This window comes from Falco punctatus, assembly GCF_963210335.1.
Source record: "Falco punctatus genome assembly, chromosome: 6".
NCBI classification, from domain to species: domain Eukaryota; kingdom Metazoa; phylum Chordata; class Aves; order Falconiformes; family Falconidae; genus Falco; species Falco punctatus.
Window position 1 is genome coordinate 39,621,137 of NC_137585.1, and position 23,363 is coordinate 39,644,499.

The 23,363-nt window shown below is 40.4% G+C and overlaps 1 protein-coding gene across 10 annotated transcripts in view; it reads right to left on the minus strand.

Moving 5' to 3' along the window:
* The window catches only part of PPFIA2 (PTPRF interacting protein alpha 2), a 356,002-nt gene that overhangs the window by 246,625 nt on the left and 86,014 nt on the right, over positions 1-23,363 (minus strand). The gene's annotated exons all lie outside the window — the stretch shown is intronic.

Here is a 23,363-nt window from a genome sequence, read left to right on the forward strand (position 1 = left end):
TATAAACATACTAAGCCTTTCCAGAAGGTTTAAAGTTATGGCATATAATAAAAGATTTCATGCATTTCCAGTCTTGCTGTTGAAAAACATTTGGTGTTTATAGTAATATTTAAAGATCGGATATGAATGAGCAACATTAATCAGTTATTTCTAATACTTCAATCAAGATAAATCATACTGGATGCAGTGTAGTAGTTGCATTTCTGACTGAAGAATACAACATTGTAACTGGGGAGATAATGCAGATTAGTACCACATAGATGATGGATATCTTTAATTCACTTAGTTATCCCTAGCTGTTGATGTAAAACAGCATGTGCTCTGCCTGTGTTGTCTATAGAAGATCACCGGTTCCTGGCAGCTGTACTGCCAACTCTTCAAGGCTCTTTATGTGCAAGTCATCTGGAACAAACATGGCACAAGTTAATTATCTAGACATATTGCAATCATATCTCCTCAAAACAGAGCGCACATAGTCTGAAATAAAGCCTGAAAGAATGGGGAGGTGTAAGTTGTCAAAACTTCACAATTTTTTATATGCTTATCCATGCAGAATATTTGGAAGACACTACAGTTAATGAAACAGCATATGAAAGGTGACTCAAGATTCAGGTATGAGTTTACCACAAGCAGCAAACAAGGAGAAACACACACAGAGGTCTCAAACTAGAGCACAAAGCACATAATGTGCACTATGCAGTTAAAAAGCACATGAGAAACATAACAGAAATACAGAAAATGCAAAGGGACAAAACCCAACAGACAGGCAGGAGAAAAAACCAAATCAAACCAATACAATGCAAGGTATATAGGAGCTGTCAAGAGCACAGAAAATATTTTGTATTTCAAGCAAGTACTTAGAAACTAATATATCCTAGTAATCTTCAAAAATGAGAAGATAAAGCAGGAAAGAATACAAATTAAAAAGATAATACAATATTTTTCCGGTTAAAGAGAAAACCTATTTTCAAAGAACCCACAAGAAAAGCCAAATGTATAAAGATACAAATAAAACATTGCACAATGTTTACATGTGCCTTGTAATCAGATGTCAGAACTCAAGTGAATAAAGTTAATGATAGAGAAATAAAATTGACCAAAGGAAGACTATGTCTTAGAAGTATCTTGAAGTCAGATGCAAATTTCAGTCCTAAAATAGGAGAACAGTTGTTCAGTGTGGAAAATAACTGATCATGGAGAATACTCAGCTTTTTTAATGTAAATTACATGTAATTTATACAACAGTGTGCATGGTCTAGCCAAGAGGGATCATGTCACAAGCACACATTCCTAGAAAAGCTAAGTATTAGCAATATTAAAAAAGGATGACATAAAGCTGTTAAAACATGAGAAGAACATGCTAAAAATAAAAAAGGAAAAAATAACAAAAAACTTGAAAACTATGCCACAACAGTTGCATAAGGTACTAAAGAAACGGCTGAAAAATGTGTATCATATATCATCATGTAATGATCCAAAGCCAAGCCAAAGAGCAACATACCCAACTTCCTGGGCTGGTGGTAGTTTGGTTGATTTTTAAGTTGTTTGGCTCAGTTTTAAGATGTTTGATCTTATTCTTAGGGAATGAGACTTTTCTTGAAATAAAGGAGCAGAATTACTATATGTGATAAAAACATTTCACATTTTTTTCAGGTCAAGAAGGTGAAAGATGTTCCTATTCAAGGCATCCTTTGAAAACTACTAATTCTTTCAGAATATGTTTGGGTCAAGAAATAGCACTTCTTACGTCATAGACAGTAGAAATAGCCCTGCAGAAGCAGAAGTCTATTGCATTCCTTGGGAAGGACAGAAGGGCTTGCAGGACACAGCCATACATATAAACTACATTCTAACGTTTAAATTCCAAGGTTTGCTACCGTCTTCCATAAAAGATTCCATATAGGATCACAGAATCATTTAGATTGGAAAAGACCCTTGAGTCCAACCATACACCTAACATTGCAGGCTCACTAATAAACCATGTCCCTAAGTGCCACATCTACACGCCTTTTAAATAGCCCCAGGGATGGTGATTCCTCCACATCCCTGGGCAGCCTGTTCCAATGCTTGACAACCCTTTTGGTGAAGAAATTTTTACTAATATCCAATCTAAAACTCCCCCGGCACAACTTCAGGCCATTTCCTCTCATTCCATCACTTGTTACTTGGGAGAAGAGACTGATACCCACCTCAATAAAAACCTCCTTTCACCTCTTACGCTGTAGAGAGCAGTAAGATCCCTGCTGAGCCTCCTCCTCTCTAGGCTAAACAGCCCCAGTTCCCTCAGCTGCTCCTCATAAGACTTGCCCTCTAGACCCTTCACCATCTTCGTTGCCCTTCTCTGGACATGCTCCAGCACCTCAATGCCTTTCTTGTAGTGAGGAGCCCAAAACTGAACACAGTTTTTGAGGTGCAGCCTCACCAGTGCTGAGTACAGGGGGACAATCACTTCCCAAGTCCTGCTGGCCACACCGTTTTGGATACAAGCCAGGATGCTGTTGGCCTTCTTGGCCACCTGGGCACACTGCTGGCTCACGTTCAGCCATTGTTGTCCAGCACCCCCAGGTCCTTTTCCACCCGGCAGCTTTCCAGCCACCCTTCCCCAAGTCTGTAGTGTTGCACCGGGTTGTTGTGACCCAAGAGCAGGACCCGGCACTGCTCCTTGTAGAACCCCATACAATTGGCCTCGGCCCAGTGGTCCAGCCTGTCTGTGTTTTCCTTCTGATAATTTTAATCCTTTTATGTATTCTATTCTAAGCATCAAATCCATGTGATATGGAGGTATTTATTACCTTATGGAAATAAAAAAGCAGCAGTTGCATAATGCTTTTAGGTTGGCTTGTTTTCTTGACCTGTCAGGACAAATCTTCATGAAAAGTTTCTAAATTGAATGTATTTCCAGACTTTTTAAAATTTCCTAAGATTTAGCATAACGAACTACTCTGGATGATGACACTCCTTTGTGGTCTGATATCTTTTGTTTTCTCCCGACAGGGTTTAAAAAATATTTTACATATTTTAAATTGAATGTAAAATATTTAAAATTCACCATTCTGATGGTGCGCTCTGAATGAAAAGGTATTCAATTGCATAAGACCTGGTCTTACAATTAACTTGGTCTTGCTAACACCCACCCAGAAAAGTCTGTATTTCTCTATTTTGTCATTGCATCTCAATCATTCAAAGTCTCAGTTCTTCTGTACAACTTGAGATGAGGCTGTTTTTAAGTTTCCAGTACATATCAGTAATTCAAATTGAGTGACATTGGCAAATTGCAGCAAATAATGCCAGTTAATTTTACATCCAACATGACATACCTACACAACTTTTTTCAGCTATTTCAGTATTACATCACCAAAGAAATTCTGACATTCTTACTGGGAGTTCTTGAGACCTGCAAACCTTAGATGATGTCAAGAGTTAAGAACGGAGAGCATGTGTCAAGACCAGCTCTTGACTGTCTGTTAAGACTTATGTTTGTGTGACCAAAATCACACAAGTAGTCTAGCAGAAGCAGCAGGGCATTCAACTGTTTTAGCCAGAAAGCAGCCTTTCTGTCATTCTGCTCTCTTGCCACACTCCACCATCTGAATAGCTGTACTCAGTGGCGCAGCAGAGTCCAAAAGACAACATACTCCTCCACCAAGTGTTCCTGATTTAATCACCACAGTACAGATCGTATTGAATCTTGCAGACAGAAGTACTGCATAAAACTGTAGGCATCTCTGCTTGCAGAAGTTGAGGGTTTTTTTAACTTAATTTCTTTTTTCAGTCTGCTTGTTTCACAAATGATTTCACCCTTCAGCAATACGCAGCTACAAGCAGCTGACTCTGGAGAAGCAATTTTTAATTAAAACCTGTTTTTTCTCCCCCTTTTGTTTCAGTTAATGATTGCCAGGAGGTGTTGCTAACCACAGGCCCCTTCCAATACATGCTGAGCATCCTCATCATTCTATCACCTTCCACAGAAATGATGGGTGCTCGGCACCTATTGTAAGTGAGAGGACACAGGTATTCCTCTGGCAGCCAAGCTGTGCTAAATGAAAAGTGTTCACTGATAAGTTCTTATTTTGTAATCAGTTCTTCATTAAAAGAAACAACTTCCAGTAGTGAATAATATTGTCCTAAAAATCTATAGGTACAGAACAAAAAGTTCTGCATCAGTTATAACGGTAAACAACTTCTGACAGGATGTTCATGATGTAACGGTTTTCAGTATTTCCTAAATCAAGTCTTTATAGCTGTAATACATATGAATTCATAATAATTTACTTCATGATTGGCTGGGAATTTAGGACCTGAGTTTCAGCTAGGATAATGTAGCTAAATTCAGGGCACTGAAAGTTTTTGCTCATTCATGTAAGAAAAGATCAATTAACTACAACATCTTTAAAAATGCTGCTGTCAAAACTACACTGGACTTTTTCCACCAGAAGAGTTATTATCAACATTAATGTTTTTGTTGTATAGATTTGGTAGGTTATACAATGCAAGTCTTCTGGTTTAAGCATTGATAAACATGGGGTTTCTTTCTTCTGCTTATCAGCTTCTCCAGGATTTAGTGAACTGGATTTTACAGAAACAATAAAAAAAATACCACCTTCATTAAAACATAGTTTGCTCAGATTTCATTTGATGTTTTGTTCTGAAGATGGCAGAACACAGAAGTTGTGCCTATGGCTCTTCAGACATGTTACTATCCACAGAAAAGTCCAAAACGGTACAGCTCTGTGCAGCCCTTTCTGCTCTCTAGACTGTGATACATCAGCCCTGGAAGCATCACAGAGAAAAGAAAGTACTAAGAAAGTGTCACAGCACTCTCCAAACTATCAAGCTGCAACAAGGTATTTTACCATCTCATACCAGCATACTCATCATACCAGTCACTCTGCTGCCTTCTCCTCATCTCACCTCATACAGGACATGTGTTCTCGCTCCTCTTGCTTCTTCCTTGGCTGCCCTCTCATTGGCTCTCAACCACCTAACAGAACCAGCCACAGCTGCACCTTATCTACATTGATCAACCCACCGGCCCTGAAGCCAGCCCACAGCTGTATATTATCAATGCTAATTAACCCACCTCCATTCCTCTACAAGAAAGTACTGCAGTTGATACACAAAATACCACACACACACACACGCGCGCACACTCTCTCTCTCTCTCTGAACACTACAACTAGCAAATGCACCCCATAATAAATTATAATAAACTAGGCTACATTTAACAAATGTTATGCTCTATAAGTACATTTCAAAACTGTTACAAAGCAAAGGCTGCCTCAAGAACAGTGTTTCTGCTGACAGAATATTGGTCAAAGATATCGTAAAGATGACATAAGGAAAAAAATGGCTTAGACTGAGAGATGAGGAGCTTTTTCCATGAAACCAGGCTACATAAACAAAAGGATGAAGGAATAACAGTGAACTAATTACACAGTTACCACTAAAAAATAACCCCTTCAGCTACCATTCAATTGAGAACTTACCCCTCTTGCATTGGGTTTTCCTTGCAATTCAGTATAGAGCACCTTAATGTACATATAGGTGTTTAAAGGAATTGTCTGGCACAATGAATGTTAAGAAGCTGTATCTTTTTCTATTTCAGCTAATAAAAGTGGTAGCAGAGGGAGTCTTTTTCTATACTATTGAAGCAGCAGAGGGCGGCGGGGTTTGTGGAGCAGCACATGAGTACAACAGCACTGTGTGGGGTGAATAGCTGCCTCTCTCAAGGTTCCAGCCAAAAATCCAGAATACTTTTTTGTTTCTTGTTGCTGAAAGATGACATCATGGGAAAAGAAAGCTTAAAGTTTTGGCTTCTGTGCTGATGCAAATTTTGTGTCACACTCTTTACAAATATTTAAATACAATTCTGTCCCCTATGTCTTGCACTGGGTTTCTACCACTTGAGGCATTTTAAAAATCAGCCTTTTCTGATTTTGCAGTGTTGAAAATGCCTTCAGAAAGATGCGGATGTGTCTTCAGAAAGAAAGGAAGGAAAACAAAGCAGAAAACAAGGAAAAAGGAAGATACTTTAAAGGAATTCACCCTTTGTGAAAGATGCAGCATCCCCACTGCATTGGGGTTGCTTCTGAAAGAAAACTAATTATGCCCGTATGACTTGCAATTACAGATACAAGCAGAACACATGTGGGTATCAAACTATTCATGCAGAAATAACCTGTGAATCATCCTACCAAAGGTCACATCAATTGCATACTGGCTTTTAAATAGAGGTATTAGGAAATTCTTAGTGAGCTGCTGATATACTTAAAAAGAAGAAAAAAACCCCAAACCTCTACAGTTCAACCAATTATTTTAAAATATTTATTGTCATACAGGTAATTTATTGCAGAAGGTTTAATGCCAGGCTAATCTCTGCTCAGTATCATGGTTTTCCAAGTACAGTAAACAGGCAGACCATGCTATGTATCTGAGATTAGAAAGTGGCCCCTCAGTCACTAAGTAGGCTTTTCTTTAAGTATATGCATATCCTATTTAAAACTTAGGGCCCACTTTCTAATCACTGTCAAGCAGGATGCAGTTAACGGGTATCTACAAACATCTAACATCACAATACATGTGAATCAGGTGATTTCTCAAATATGCAGCAATATATGTCACAAATCTAACACGGACTTAGGCACTAAATCTTTAGGGTAAGAACAGCCAAGTTGACACTGGTGCGCTAGAGGCCTGTTTTCATTTTAATGAACATGGAAATGAGGAATTATGGGCACGATTCATTTTCTTCCTGGCAAGTGCTACTCGTTAAATGGCACGAAGAAAACAGACATCTTCCTAGCAAAATACAGCATCTTATGCAAGATTTAAACCTAAAGTGACCATCGATAAACTGTAAGATATAGATATATGATAGACATTATAAGGCATTATTTCTAGTTAAAGGTGCTATGTTGAAGCACGAAAGCAACCCATTCGTTTTCAGGTCTGAGAAGCCGAAAGGCTGACTGCTCTGAAATCGGCCGCACGCCCCAAACGGCAGCACCACGAACGGCGACAGCCGCGCCGAGCCCGATCCCCTTCCAGCGGCTGCCACCTGCTGTCAGGCAGGACGCAGTGGCACCGCACCGCACGGCACCGCACCGCACCGCACCGCACGGCACGGCACCGCACCGCACCGCACCGCACGGCACCGCACCGCACGGCACCGCACGGCACCGCACCGCACCGCACCGCACCGCACGGCACCGCACCGCACCGCACCGCACGGCACCGCACGGCACCGCACGGCACGGCACGGCACCGCACGGCACCGCATGGCACCGCACCGCACGGCACGGCACGGCACGGCACCGCACGGCACCGCACGGCACCGCACGGCACGGCCCGCCGCCTGCGAGCGCTGCCGCTGGGGGGCGGCTGCTGGTGGGGCAGTTGGTGGGGTGCTGCTGCTGCTGGGGGGTTGTTGCTGTTACGGGGGGCACGAGTGCTGGCGGGGTGCTGCTCTGCGCTGCTCGACGGGTCTTCTCCCAGACTTCCACAGCAGGGGGGAGATCTTTTAAGGATGTTTTTTCAGGTCATCAGTAAATGAAAAAGGGGTTGAGAGAAATGGAGAGAGATTAATTTTGGGGAGATGTAAAGTCTTTCATTGGAACCAGGATAATGTTGGAAAAAATTACGTATCTTGGGGCTTCTCCACTGGTCGTGCTTCTTGGAAAAGGAATCTATGCACAGCTTAGAGATGGGCACTTGTTATATAATGCAGATTTTTCAAACCATAATTGTTGGTGGTGATCACTGAAACAGGAAAAAGTTAAGAATATGTCCCCCGACTCATTGGTATCAGCATGGCAGCTTTATATTAACTATTAAAGCTTTAACTCAGTCACTGGTCCATTACTGTTTCATTATTACTTTAACGGAGAGGTGATAAATACAAACTACATACAAACTAAAACTTTTCTTCAAGCTGTATCTTAATTTCTTTTTGCCAAAAAGGCATGCCAACATTTTAGTTAATTCAAATTCATAGTCCTTCCATAGCTAATGCACACAGTTATAATAAGTTTAGAAACCCTTTGTGTTATGTATAGCTTAAAATTAGTGATAAACAGTTCTAATGGAAGCAGAAGGCAATTACAGAGGAAGTAAATCAGAGGTCCTTTGAAGTGTTATGCCTGTTACCACAATTAAATAGGTTTGTTGCCTCATTCAAGCAAAAAGGCAGTAAGGTAAAATGTAAACTATTTTTAATACATACATAAAATGTTTAATTTAGAAAAATATGGGACATAATTTTAGATTATTGTTTTCTTAATTTCTGTATATTTTAAAGTTTGGTCAAAAGGCCAAACATTAACTCATGATAATTCTCTACAGAGGTTCAGTTTTGCAAACATCTTTGCAGAGAAGCAACTTTTCCCAGCAGTAGTCTATAGTACATACTTTAGGTAAAGGTTTAAGATAAGCCAAAATCACTGATAGTTAGGAATACCAAGTACTTCTCATAAATTGTCCTTAGTTTGTTGTGAGACTACTGAACTCATTAAAAAAGCAACTATAAATTATAGTCTTACTGGAAAGAGTTTTAAAGCTCACCTCAGTGGGACAAGTATTCGTAACCCCTGTGAAAAAATTGTACAGAATGATATGTGCTTCTGTTTCATGCAATATACACAGTAAAAAAGACATAATCATGTCTGTTCTCTAGAGGTAGTACCATGTTACTTGTATATGACAGTGCTATAAAGTGCAATGAGACTGAAAGTTTCTCAGAATTGTCCCTGCATTAGGAGTATGTTTCAAAAATTTTCTCTTTGCAGGAAAGATCAGTGCTGACATTTCTTGTTGAATTTCTTACTGTGGAATTATTCAATCACAGAGTATCAAAATATGCAGACTCTGCCATTTGCTGCCATCAATCTTGATTCCTATATCCCTACAGTAACCTTAAGCAAAATGATGGACTGGTGATGTGGCAGAAAGTTTTCTCCTCTGCAAGCGGGTGGCAAAATACAATGAGACCGCATGAGAAGGAAAGCAAATGTGGGTGGGAGTCACCTTTTCTCTGAGTCACGGGATCAAATGGAGCATGACCAGTTTGGCCCAGGAGGGGGATCCGTCACAGCACCCAACCAGGCCAAACAGAACTGAGCAAACTTACAGCAACCAATAAGAAACGCGAAGATCCCTACCTGAGAATGTTAAAAAAACAGAAGCAATGGGGATCTCTGAAACTGCATGATTTGTGTTAGATGCAGTTTCCTTAGACTTGTAGCTGTGTTGGAGCCAGAAGTAATCAACTTACGCATAAAACATGTACAGATGTGTTGTATTCTACATATATTCTTAAAGCTCTCAAATGCCCAGCTGCAATCACAGACTGCCTGCAGAAGAATAATCAGGGTAAAGAACTTGTGGGCACCACTGGAAAGCAAATGGATCTCATAACTAACTGTGATTTTAAAAAAATTGGGCAAAGACTGCTCTATACAAGAACAGGCAAAGTGAAGCTTATCGACTCAAGGTTCTAACAGTGAGAAGCAGTAGGCTGTGGCACCAGGGACCGTGCTTGCCAGGGCTGGCACGAATCTACAGAAATTTATCAAAGGTAACACACAGTATAGTAGGGAATCTGTGTTTTGTTGGCCACACAAAGAGTATGACTTAAATATAAGCAGCTGATGACTGCTTTTTTTTTTGTTCACCAAATAACAGACACCACCTTAACATTCACCTCATCAAAACACACCCGAAAGTTTGACCCAGCTTTTGGCAAGTAAAAATTTCCTTGAGCATATGTAAAAGTAAGTGCTTCATGTAGAATGTTTAAACATAGCTTTCTTGTCAGCTTGCATGTAATTGTTTTAATGGCCTCTTTGGACAAGTATGAATCCTGACAAATTACATAATACAGGGCCAGATTCTTGAAATGACTTTGATAAATAGAATAAATGGAAGCTGACAACTACTTTTGGTAGGAATACATATCCCACAGTCTTTTATGGGTTTGAGTAACTCTACAAATCCAGGATCATTATAGAAACTCGAATTTTTTTATATTTTGGGAAGGAGGGGAACAAGAAAGAGTTTTCTTTCTAATTTTGTTTTTGTATATTTGCTGTGCACGCTGAAATCTCAATATTACGCAACATCTGCAGAATACATAAGAGAAAAAGACAACACAACAGAACAAACCTTCAAGCAGTCCTCTAAATAAGAAACAAGGAGGCACGGGAGAAAAAGCCCTCAGACAAAATAAAGATAAAATTACCTTCCTTCTGTCTCCAGCGGAGCTGTGGTTGCTAGATTCCGGGCACATGGATTTAGATGTGTGATTTCAGAAGCAGGCACCCATCACATATACAACCGAAAGAGAAAAAGCTGTTCCTAACACTAAGAAACTTTTCACACATCTTAAACATGAACATATGTGAGTAAAGGCAATGATTTTCTTAAACTATAGAAAGTGATATGTATACCTCTGAGGTTCAGGCTGTTGTTGGGGGGTGGGGCGGCCGAAAAAAGTGCTGAAGAAGGGAAACTGCCACTGAAGCCATAAGAAAAGACCCGGGCTGGGTGCAGGCCGGGTAGTCTCTCCTTTCTGAGGCCCTGAGGCCCTACTGTGCATGTGTTATAACACCCTCCATCTCAAAGGGAACAAAACCCTAAAGATAAAAACTACATATTGGCTAAGGGGGAGCACACATCCAATGTTGTTACACCTTTTTGTTGTTCCTAAATTGATAAAAAAGGCTTGCCTATTAAAGTTATCCATACAAAAAGCCTACCTGACTGCAAGCATATAAAATCTCGACTCAGAGAGCGCTCGATGGAGCTCCCTCTCAGCCAGCCTCAGCTTCCCGACCAGTGTCATGCTGCACTTTCCCTCTGAGCCAGTCTTATGTCTATTTAATTTACATTATTTATTTTACATAGTCGCTTGTAGCTTACTATGTTTTAACCAACTCTGTAGTCTATTTTTTTACCTTTCTGTGTGCTGCTTATTATAATACTGTCAAGGGTGATCAACATACGATCACTGCCTCCATTATATTAATAGGGATAGTGGTTTGCTTCTGGGCATTGATTTGTGGTGTTTATTAAAGTAATCACATTAATCAAACGGTGAGTCCTAGTGTTTGGTTGCACCCCCCGGGCCCATAACTGGTGAAGAGGATTCCCTGCTCTGGGTAGCAGGTGGGAAGCCTGTCAGGTCACAACAGAAAATTGGCGTAGTCAGCAGGATTGCCCCGGATAGAGTGCTATAAATTGTGCAGACACTGAATCCATTACTGGCAATCAAAAGAAAGATGTTAGGCAAAACCTCTATTTTAGTGCCACAACCACCTCATCAAGAGATTGATCCAGCCACCCCCAGCCCCTCGAATCTCTGAGGAACAGCTAGAATGCAAGGGTGTCCATCTCTTGCCAAATTTCCATAGGATGAAAGAGGGCTAATAGTGCTAATAAATTGTGGACTGGCATTGCTAAAGCGCGACCGGTGTATCCACCTCTACATAAAACCAGCATGGACTCGCCATACCCTGACTCCTGTGGTACCCAGGGTGAAGTCGGGAAAACTGGAAGTAGGACGAGCATGCCTCTAAGCAAACCCCTACAAAAATACATGTGTCAGCCCTTGGAGGAGAGGATGCTGTGGGCCAAAAATCATTGGACAAACCCCCATAACATTGTCAATAGGATAGAAGTGCTCCATAAAGAGCAGAAAAAAAGGAAGGGCAAGGGAAAAGGGATAATTTGTGCCATTTTGGGAGCTTGTTTGTCATGTGCTCCTGAGGAACAGAAACTAGCCCCTAACAACACAACATACAGAGACATATGTGCGGAATTAGATAAAATGAAACTATCACTGCTAGCAGAGGAACTCAGACAAGAAAAGCAAAGGTGTGAAAATTATAAGCTAGAAGCAGTCAGTTGTTGGACACAGACTGTAAGTCTGGAAGCCACCAATAAGGCAGTAAGAAAAGAGTTAAGCACAGCACACAAGGAAAAGGAGGAATTAAGAATAGCCCTTGCTGCAGCCAAAAACAGAGAAAGGCAACTGCAGGACAAATTAAACCTGTTAGTCTCTCAAATCCCACCTTCACTCAGTACCACAGAGATCCAAAAGTTGGTCACAAGTGTATGGGATGGAGACATTTGGGACTCTGACGATGATAAGGGAAGTAGTTGTTAAAGATATGCTTTTTTATGAACCCACTACACAAAGAAGATAAGGCACAAATCTCATTTACTTGGAAGGGCAGCCAATACACCTTTAACAGGTTACCACAAGGGTATAAACACTCCTCTATGATTCCCCACAGTGCACTTTCTGAGGCACTAGCTACAATTAAACATCCCCTGAATATTGTCGTGTATCTATATATTGATGATACTTTGATAACTGGGGATGATCCTAAAAAAGTAGGCCAAAGCATGAAAGCAATAATAAACAAGTTGGAGACTCTAGGCCTAAATATTCATACTTCCAAACAACAGGGACCTGGGCAAGAAGTAAAATTATTGGGAGTTTTGTGGATAAAGGGAGAGGTGTCATTTCCCCCTGACACCCTAACTGAAACTGAAAAGGGGAAAATACCCCAGTCAGTTGAGGAGCTACAGCAGATACTGGGAAAATTATGGCACTGGAGAACATATATCCCAGGTTTCTCTATTATCACAAGATGTCTAGGTAACCTACTGAGGAAAGGAAATAAATAGGACTGGAACGATCTCCACGATCAGGCGTTATAAACCTTAGTATCAGAATTAAGAACTTTTCAACATTTAGGACTAGTACATTTGGCACACCCTCTCCATGTAGAACGGGGATTTAGTGAACACAGCTCATGCTGCAGTATGTGGGAGAAGGGACCACAGGGCCCAGCAAACCAATTGGCTTTAGCTCACAATCTTTCAGGGTTACCAAAACTCAGTACTCGGACTTAGAAAAGGGTCTATTGGCATTAGTTAGAGCTCTAAAACAGGTTGAACAGTTACATACCACCAAGACATGATTATATGGGGACCTTTCCACCTCTTAGATGTGGTACAAAAGAGCACACACCACCTGCTGGAATTGCACAAAAGCCATCTGTAAGAAAGCTGTATGCAAACCTTGAAGGAATATCTGAACCAATGCCTATTCAAGAAGGGCCTGTTAAGATTTCTAAACTACAAAAGGACATAGATCTGAATGTAATAGTTCATGTTCGACCTAACACCCCATACTCCATTAAAGAGGCCTCACCAATTACAGCATACAGTGATATGATTGGGGTACGGTTTACTGATGCCTCTGCTTATAGAGACAACGGTCGCTGGAAATATAAAGCCGAGGCACTACAAATTAAAACCCAAGGGGTGCTAACAGAAATAGCAGAAGGTAGTGCACAGGTAGGAGAACTCCAAGCAGTTCTACTAGTTGTTCAAAAGGAGGCTGACTGTATCTATACTGACTCCTATGCAGTTTTCAAAGTGGCCACAGAATGGATTGGACATTGGGAAGCTAAAGATTGGCAGGTGAACCAGGCTGGCAAACGGATAGTTGGAAACAGCTTCTCCAGGTAGGGAAAAGCAAAACACTACATATAGGATGGGTAAAAGAATATGATCATTCACAAACCATAGCTGCCCAATACAACCAACAAGTAGATGAACTCACATGAATACACACAGCAACTGTAGCTGAAGATGAAACAGAGTGGGAATGCTTGCTGGAGTGCTTACACACCAGAAGTGGCCATTCTGGTTTACTTAATTTGTACCAGGAAGACATTTCACGAGGTTGGCCAGTCACAAAAAAGTTATATGCACAGACAAATCATTGCCTGCAATGTTGTTTATGTCTCAATAAAACCCTCTGAGTAAGACACCCCGTTTACATATCAGTAATTCGAAAACACTATGGCATACCTGGCAAATTGACTGTGTAGGTCCATTACGATCTTCTGAGAGGAAAACACATATATTAGTAGGGTTAGAAATAATATCTGGTATTACCATGGCTACAGCTGTTGCTGCTGCTGCTGGAAATCACACCGTCGGGTGTTTAAAGGATTGGTTCAGTACCTTACCTACACCCGAAGAAATTCAAAGTGATAATGGTTCACATTTTACAGCCACAGTAGTCCAAGAATGGGCCAAAGAGGAGAGTATCCAGTGGAATTTTCATACCCCTTATTATCCTCAGGCAAATGGTATTGTTGAAATAACAAATGTCTTAGTGAAGCAATTTGCCAAAACTTGCAATCCCAAATGGTATTTACACTTGTCAACGACAGTATATTTAGAAAAACACTGGAGGTGGTGGAGGCTGTCCAAAAATGAGAGCCTCCTTGCCCCCACGCTCCTTGTCCTACTCTAGAAACAAATCCCAAGCCAGGACAATATCCTACTCCTTTTCATCCTGGACAACCAGTCTTTGTAAAAATGCCTAACACTGGCAACGTACCAAGGGTATTAGTCCAAAAAAATATTTATGGCTGGGAAGCAAAAGTTTAATCGGGAAAGTCACATTGAATTCACACCCGATGGATTTTCCCTTCTTTCTAACCTAGCTGGTGTCCAATGTCCACCGAGTAAGATGCTGTGTTCTGTTCTCCCTGCAGATAATGGCCAACTGTTCCTGGGCAAATGGCCTTGTGTGGACAGAACTTGAATGCCTGCAAGGAATCTTTTTTGTTATCATTGTTATCATGCTTAAACCAAATGTATCAAGAAAACACCAGGAATGCAAGGCTATCTTTATACCTCAGGAAAATCTGTCATTCAAAATTATCAAAGGCTTCTACAAGTTCTCCAATATGTCTAGTGGGGAAGGGCTATGTTTAACTATGCCCACCAGCTCTGGGAAAGGCTTACCATTTGGTGTATTTGATGTAGATATAAATTAATATTACTCCTCTTTGTTTTCCAATACTAATCTATTCCTACATAGTTATCAGGAATACTGTGGGACAGCTGCATGCAAATATAGTTTAAATGTGACTAACAGAGTAGAACAACAGTTCTGAATGTCTAATTAAACTGGAAATCTATCATGTGTACAGATCGATACATCCACTGTGAGTCCTAGTGTTTGGCTGCACCGCCTGGGCCCATAACCAGTGGAGCGGATTCCCCACTCTGAGTAGCAGGTGGGAAGTCTGTCTGGTCATGACAACACACATTTACAGTATTCTGCCCTTTTCACAAACAGAAATTCACTCACACACATTACACTTCATAGGCTGCAACATTAGCTCAAACTAATAGCTAATAAAAATGATTTGTACTGCTGCACTGGATTGTGATTGCAGTGGCTGAGATAAAAGTACATCTTAATTTCTGTCAAAACATGAGGTGACCCAGACTAAGGGTAGGTATCTTTCACCAAGTAGAGAGGTGACAATATCTGAAGCTGCTGCAGGCATTTATTTCAGAACATGTTCTGATAGATTTCTGAGCAAAATAAAAGATACAAAATTCTCCCCAAAACTGCAAAGTGGCAGCAACTAAAAAGGGAAAGGTAACAAATGCCAAACCCATTAGAATAGCCATTCAAACCCAGAGAATTTAGAGTATGTGCAGCCTATTTCTGTGAGTTCTCACTTCCAGCACTTTGTAAAGTTCAAGTTAAAGAACTGAAGAATTTACCTACATACACAGGACATTTAGAATTGTAACATAAAACAGATCTTTAAAAACCCTGGAAAAAAATCATAGCTTACCCAAGTGCAAAATGCTAATTTTTATCTTTAATTCAAAGTTTTAAAACAAAACCAAATCCCCCAAACCCCACCAACAAAAAGGCAATTTCTATTAGTAAATGGATAGTCAAAATTTCCTTCAAAATTTCTTGCATTTTCTGTGGAAGTATGTATCCCCAAGCATGGTTAAAGGGCATACCAGACTTAGATCTCCAGTCTCCTCTACTAGGCAGCACCTGTGATTTTCTATCATACTTGGTCAAAAAGTGTCATTTACTGATCTCTCAGATAAAAGTGGATTGTATGGCTTGTGCTGATTTTGATCTGTGTTCACCGGAGGTAGACACACCAAATTTTAAGGCTTTAATGTACACTTTTATCCTAAATACACACACGGCTATTACCAGAGCACAGATAAAACACACTTACCAGGACAGAATCACAGAATGGTCGGGGTTGGAAGGGACCTCTGGAGATCATCTAGTCCAATCCCCTACTATAAGCAGGTTCACCTACAGTAGGTTGCATAGTATTGTGTCCAGGCAGGTTTTGAATGTCTCCAGAGAAGGAGACTCCACAGCCTTTCTGGGCAGCCTGTTCCAGTGCTATGTCACCCTCAGAATAAAGTTTTTCCTCTTATCCAGAAGGAACTGTCTGTGTTGCAGTTTGTGCCCGTTGTCCCTTGTCCTGTCGCTGGGCACCGCTGAACGGAGCCTGGCCCCATCCTCCTGACACTCGCCCTTAAGATACCTGCAGGCATTGGCAAGGTCCCCTCCCAGTCTTCTCTTCTCCAGGCTAAACAGCCCCAGCTCTCTCACCCTTTCCTCAAAAAGGAGGTTCTCCAGTCCCCTCATCATCATTGTAGCCCTCTGCTGGACCCTCTCCAGTAGTTCCCTGTCTCTCCTGAACAGGTACAAAGGTATCTCCATGATCAGTCATGTTACCTTTCAACAATTGTAAGAACAAGCTGCTTTCTAAAAATAAAACTACAGTCTGAAGTTTTTCAGGAAATCATCAGACTCCTTCAAAAGCTTAAATGGAAATTTTCAGGAAATCTTCTGCTTAAAGAGCGATTCACATATGAAAGTGTGTGTTTCAGTCTGATTTACTACTTGCTTTAAACACACACCATTTGACATGAAATAACAGTAACAATCAATGGCTGCATAAAATGACTAGGACATTTAATAGGGATATAAAAATTATTTTCATGAATATGAATCCGCTCTGGAAACACAACTTCTGAGTACTTTTGCAAGTCATTAAGTTATACCCATTTTGAACTGCATTTCCACCAACAAAAGTTACTGCAAGGTTGTTATATGTTGGAAAGAGACATAAAAATAAAAATCTGTCCACTTATTCATTGAATCAACTTTAGGGAATTATTCTGCAGAGATGTATATATGTCTATATATGCATACATCTGAAAATGTATGTCTGTATTTTATATATATATTTAGGTATGCATATATATAAAACGTTAAAATAATATCAGTGCAACAGAGTATTAGTCATAGGAGAATCTCTTCTGCTATTAAGTGATGGCAAAAGAAATTCTGTATTTAGTTTTGAAGCAATATACTTTTATGCTCCTTATGCTTTATTTCTGACATAGCAAGTGATCAGTGTCTGTGATGCCGTTGCCTGGTGGATGATGCTATCTTGCCAGGACAAAGACTTGATCATAAGCACACAATACCAGTCCTGATTTCAGCAGCCATTCTTATGTTAACAGCTCTCTTTTAAAAGACCTAGCAACTACACTGGACAACCTGAGAGTGCCACATACACATGAAAAAAAGTGTACTAAAATGTAAATTTTGAGTGCTGATTTATTTAGATTTTATGTAAATAAGTGACAGCTTGAGTAAACTGATCAGTTTATGTAAATAGAGTCAATTTATCAACTCATTTCCATTTAATGTAGCAGTTCTATTTGTCATTTTTATGCTTAATGACTCTGGAAAACAAAGTGTGAAACTAGGCCAGAGAGTACAGAGAGGTACAGAGAAATATCAAACATTAACAGAAGGTCTAAAAAGTCTGCACTTCACTTTATAGTGAAGTACAGAAGCGACTGCTCTACAATTAATGAACTATAGGCTTAAATCCAGGCTCTACTGCAAAGGACAGTACTATAGCTTCCCTTTTAAGGCCATTGCCTTGGTATAGCAAATAATTATATGCAAGTGTATAGCTTAAACTTACAGTCTAAAATAATTTCTGTGCAGGAATCATAACCACCAAGTTTGTATTCTCAGGAATTAACCTCAATTATAGCTTTGTCACTCCGTCATCCTAGAGTATGTATAGAAGTATCTCCTTACTTAATCTTGACATTTATCTGCTTCAATGAACCAAAATTAATTTTATGCTTCCAAATTAGTCTTCATTATTCCTTAAGACAATACAAAAGAAATGTGTTATCTCACCTTCTCCTTTTGATTCTTCTTATTTCCTTAATTCTCAGCAGTAACACTGCAACTCTAAAGACTACCGATGCTGAAATTTGCAAAGCCCAAGCAACCACACAGCTCCCAGCAGGACGGTGGCCGCTCAGCACGCTCGGAACATGTATTCCACGAGATGGTGCTCTTTCTTAAAAAAAAAAATTCCCACTTCGATGTGCCTAACACGTTAAAATGCCAAGGAACTATGAGGTTCAACTCCATTTTACCTATGCAAGTATTTTCAATGATAAGACGCCGAAGCCTGGACAATAAAACGTTTTGACTGGTAAACAACGAAGGAAATGACTGCAAGGAGGCTAAATTTCTTGCAGGAACAGGATTTAAAGCGCTGGCCAGTGACCTCTTGGCAATCCAGCCAAGATCACATGAAAGGTGCCTTGTCCCTCACTTCCCGAGATGATGTTCACCACGGCACAGCTACGGGAAGCAGAGGGAGGGTGCCACTGGTCCCGCAGCAGCAGCAGCAGGGGTCGAGGCATGGGGCTGGGGTGCTGGGGCTGTGGAGCTGAGAGGGAGCAGCCGCGGGCAGCTCTCCTGTGTCCTGGGGAGTTTCACCCCACACCTTTCACAGGCAACACAGGCTGCCTACAAAACCGTGTGATGGAAACAGGCCGCTTGGTTTCGAAGTATCAGACTGAGTATCAGGAACTTGGAGTCCATTTGCTGTTGCTGGTTTTGAACCCATCGCTAAGGAGCTGGCTCAGATGGGTTCCAGAAAGACTCAGACATGCCCTTTAAGCCTGTAACAGCTGTGATTCGCTCTGTGGAAAACCTTCATTGGCAGCAACAGGACTTACTTCCAGAGTCAGGAACTCTACAGGGTAAGCGGAATTGTCAAAACTGGGATTTTGATCTCTCTTCATTTTGTTTCCTTGCTTGGGAAATGTAAGATGATTACACGTCTGAATCTTATGAGAATGAGGTCTGCACAAATCCAGTAAACTTGTGAGTTTCAGTAACAGATAAATAATAGAAGCATACATAGTAAAGTAAAATATTGATAGGTAAAGTTCTACTTTTGATGAAAAAGACAGGCTTCAGTGGGAATTGTGCAAACATCACTGGAACTGGAACCTCTGGTCCAGTGAGGGATATGTCATATTATATTTATTGATTTTAGCCCATGTTCATTAACTTAACATTTGCACATGTTGACATTTGTTTTCCTTGAAAAAAAATAATCTTCCTCTTGTGACCTGAACTGCCCTTAGCTGTGTGAAAAATTCTTTTACCAACAAATAAACTTGAACTCTAATTGGTAACAAACACAGATACTGTAGCAATCGTATCTTCACAGCCAAAAGTCTACTTTTTTGTTAAAGTGCTATGAAAAAGCAGGTTAAACAGCAAATAATACTGCACAACACTGAAAGCAGGTACTGGGCAGAATTAAAAGATACTTTTAAGACTTCTCAGCTACATGGGTAAAACACTGCTATAGGAATGTGAAGTAGAAGTATGCCCGGTAGGTGTTGGGGAAGCTAGGGAGACTGGGAGACAAGTGCGCCTTCAGGAATTCTTTTTCCATTTAAAAAACACCCTCCTCCCTCCTCTACCTTCCCCCATGTTATCCTCTTTCCTTACTAACACTAGGCACCCAACTCCTTGGGATGTCAGCAAGGGCTCAGCACAGGACCATCTCCTTCTCATAGGGCTTACAAGCAGCTGCAAGGACAGAAACTGGGAGTCAGAAGTCCACAGACCAATGTCTTCCACTTCTGATGCTACCAAGGATTGGCTCCACTTCTCTTCACAGCATCTCCACGTCAAGAGCAGTAGGAATGTGTGCAGCCTGCTGGAATAAGCAGAGTTGCATCCTCTCTGCCCAGGCATAGTTCCCTCTAACCAGACTTGTACCTTTCTCTTTGGTGACCTCATAAAAAAAATAGTAATAGAGATTCACTTGCATCAATGAGTTAAGTAATCCAGAGCAAAAATAAAACACAGAAAAGCCTCTTTCTACTTCTTTTTTATTGTGATGGCTCTAACTTGCATCAACGCGCACAAAACAATCTGATCCTTGTATCGGTGGACCCAGGTAAAGAGAAATACGGATTAAGTTAATTCTGCAGGAAACTGCTCCAGTATGCTCTATCCATCATGTATGCTGTTTTTCTCTGCCTGTCCCCTCTCCCTGCAAAGAAAGTATCAAAACGATGCCAGCATGTGAAAGGATTATCACCTGTCTCGAGCATTACAAATGCCCACTTGAACACTGAATGCAACCAGTACCTCCATGACCTCAAGAAAGCAGCTTTGCTCCAAGCATCTGCCAGTTGCTGAGAGCTGCCAACTGCCTCTGATGCCACAGGGTGCTGTTCGCAGTTTTACTCTCCCTCCTGCTGGTAAGGGAATTGTGTTTTGGTGGCTCAGCCTTTCTTTTTGAAAGAAGTCAGATGTCAGGAAGCTTACTACAACATCCTTTTCTGATCAATAATGTTCAAGATGACTAATGAGTTGCAGTATCTCAAATTTCAGCTAACTTAAAATCTTCCTTAGTTCTAAGCCGACTAGTTCAGTGAACAGAATGACCCAGTAATTGTTTGAAATTACAGCATTGATGTGGGCCAGGAAGCTAAAGAAGTTTTCCGAGTAGCTGTAAATGTCTCAATAATTAATGCTGCAGGTGCCTGGTTTCCTGTAGCTTTCAATTCCAGTACCAAGAGCACTCAACTGGCGGGAAAACTTCCCAACATTGTAGCTACAGTATGCAGAAAATACTGAGGGAGAGAAACGGGACTTTATAACCCTGCTGCCCCCATCAACCCCCTGACACTGTGCTGACACTGCAGGTCTCTAGCTGCTTCAGCCGGTTCGCAGATTTGCCAAGATAACAGAGAAATCAAGCAATGCTTTTGTAAACAGGAGTGCTGGCAGCTCAGTGACAGCATGAATTAGGAGAGGAATCCAAGTTGAACTGAAGTTTCCTACTGAAGGGCCATCCCCACCGCAAGGTCTATGCTCATTTTCCCCATTTACATCAGAGCTGTGTCCAACTGCATCTATAGACGATCAGCATCAAAATGCTTGTTGAGACTGTAATTTCAATTCATTTTGATTCATAGTAGGTGTAAACAATAACATGGGAACTAATCAATGGATAAATTACTAAATCTTCTTGAAAATCAGAATTCAAAGTTCCAGTCTGGGGTGGGAAGATTCAGACTTAAGGTTTAGTCCCATGTCTTCATGTTAGATGTATATAGCAGCACAGTAGAGTTGAGATTTTTTTACACTACTGAACTGCAAAGATTAATCACAGAAATAATAATTAGTTGTCACTTCCTGCCTTAATCTATGACAGTTTATATAGTTAAATTTTCCATGTATTCTGGCAACCAGATTTCCACCTAATATTATTATACTGTCTGCAATGAGCATTGCTGATGTCTGAGAAGTATGTTTATTCATAAGCAAAAATTCGAAGCAGGAATGTTATTTTATAGACAGGTTTTGGGTGTTATTTCATTTTAAATTAAATATACTAGAAATAAGACAGCTTTATGCAAGCACACAGGACCTTATTGCTTCTCAATAAATTTAAGCAAACATTTTATGAAATTAAGTTCAATTCATTTATCTTGAAATATAGTATCAATAAAAATATCAACAGTGGAAATAGGTTTGTCTAACATAAATGCTACATTTTAAATGTAATTTCTTTCAGCATGGATCACAGAATCTCCCGATATGATTATAATTTCAATTTTCTTCTATGAACATGGTTTGGCTCAGCCAGAAAAACCCTCTGGCAATGTGTTAAGACAGTCTTTCTGCAACTTTGCTGCAGATACGCAGCAAAAGTTGTTTTTATGAAGCAAATAGGGATTTATGGCAATCTTTTAAAGGAAATCACTGAAAAATTTTGAGAGAAACTTTTATCTCATTTATTTAGTTTCAATACACTGCTGCTGTCTGTATCCTGACTGTGCTATGCTTTAGGCGCATACAAGCACAATCTTTATCATCATTTAGACAGGATAGAGAGTGAAATAGAAAAAACATCATTACATGCTCCCCATCCTTTTTTTCTTGCTTTTCCACATGTAAGCACAGCAAGGGGAAAAAACGAAAATCCCAGCCTCTAATGTTCTCTGAGATTTGCCCATGACAGTTTGCTGTGGCTCACACGCAAAGCAGAGCAGCAGAGGAGAGAACTGCAGAGAGCAAGTCAGGAGCGTGAAGCCACAGGGAGCAAAACCACAGGGACAGAACAGCCTCTAAGCAGCTGGGGAGGGCAAGAGAAAACCAATTAAACAGGGAGCAAGGAGAGAGAGCAGGAAGCTACAAGAAGGTAGTACAAATATTTTTTTTTCCGTATTTTTGAGGAACAATGAAAACCGAATGTTTTATTTTTTTTTAATTGCAGAAATACAGAACAGTCTGAAGCTGTACCACAAAACACAAACATTTTTTTATTAGGATAGTATACTCTTGAAATCAAACACAGGCCCATGTTTAAAGTTAAGGTTCTAATCTTAAGTATTGTTTTCTGGAGACTTGGAAAACAAAACAAAAGAAAACAAAACAAAATTATTTTTCTACTGCTGAAAGTAAAAGTTCCATGAACCATTCTCCTTTATTCTCCTTCACTCACACATTTTCTCACTTTCCTTTCTCCTCAAACTGCAAGTGCCTTTTACAAGGATAAAGTAACTGGATAGATCTGTTCCTCCAGGGCTGGTGGGGGATGCATGGATTGTTGTATGCCATGATGCACAGGAAATCTTTAATACTTAAACATCACTTGGGATGCTGTTTTGCATATGATGCGATGAGAAGTTATACTGCTCCTAACCATGATGTTTGGTTAGAAGATAATTCCAATACAGTGTGATGCAGACAACTCTCATACTACTAGTATCAATTTTATCCTGTGAGATGCTGTGAACATCTGTTTGGGACAAAAGCCAGAGAGGATAAGGGAAATGCTACAGCTACCACACAGGGAAAATGACAATACATCTCCCATAACTTTGGGGTAGCCCTTGCTCTGGAACAGACAGTAAAAAGGTATGAACTTCTCCACAAAGTCCTAGCTGTGTTTAATCAACAGTTTCTAATGATTCTTTCCAAGTCTTTGCCTAATTAAGGGCTTTTATTTGATGAGCTGATGGAAAAGTTAATCCAAACTCAGGGTCCAAACATTCTGAGACAGCTATTATTAGTAATAATAATTACTGCAGCAGGGTGACTAATACACAATGAACAATTATTCACTCATAATATTGCT